Genomic DNA, 391 nt, shown 5'->3' with positions numbered 1-391 from the left:
GAAAAGTAAATTATTTTGAGTAACCAGGATTCTCGAGAGAAGATGTACACAGTTTGTTAATTATAGGGAATTTGGATCCCTAACTTTCTTGATAAGCTTCATCAGTCAATGAATGTACCAAAATGTAGCAACACTAACAAAACTTGTAGAATTATGTCCAAGTGTGTTAAAATGGTATTTATACTATAAATTCAATTAATAACTTAATCTTCAGTATTGGATTAATTTTTCCGTTTATCCATATATGGTGTTGAACAAGATAATGGAGTTACTGGTTTTGGTATTAGAGATAAGTACAATAAAGAGATTGTTCAAACTTGGAACCTAACTGATTAACTTCCCATACATAATTGATCAGTTGGAATGAGTTAAGGTATGCCCAATTTATTAC

At 30.2% G+C, this 391-nt stretch overlaps 1 protein-coding gene across 1 annotated transcript in view; it reads left to right on the top strand.

Moving 5' to 3' along the window:
- The window catches only part of LOC110412410 (subtilisin-like protease SBT4.15), a 5,918-nt gene that overhangs the window by 4,191 nt on the left and 1,336 nt on the right, over positions 1 to 391 (top strand). The gene's annotated exons all lie outside the window — the stretch shown is intronic.

The sequence above is a fragment of the Theobroma umbraticum genome, unplaced genomic scaffold (assembly GCF_002168275.2).
Source record: "Theobroma umbraticum cultivar Fairchild unplaced genomic scaffold, ASM216827v3 scaffold_95.0, whole genome shotgun sequence".
NCBI classification, from domain to species: domain Eukaryota; kingdom Viridiplantae; phylum Streptophyta; class Magnoliopsida; order Malvales; family Malvaceae; genus Theobroma; species Theobroma umbraticum.
The sequence above is the reverse complement of the archived record's forward strand: the minus strand, read 5'-3'. Positions and strand labels throughout refer to the sequence as shown.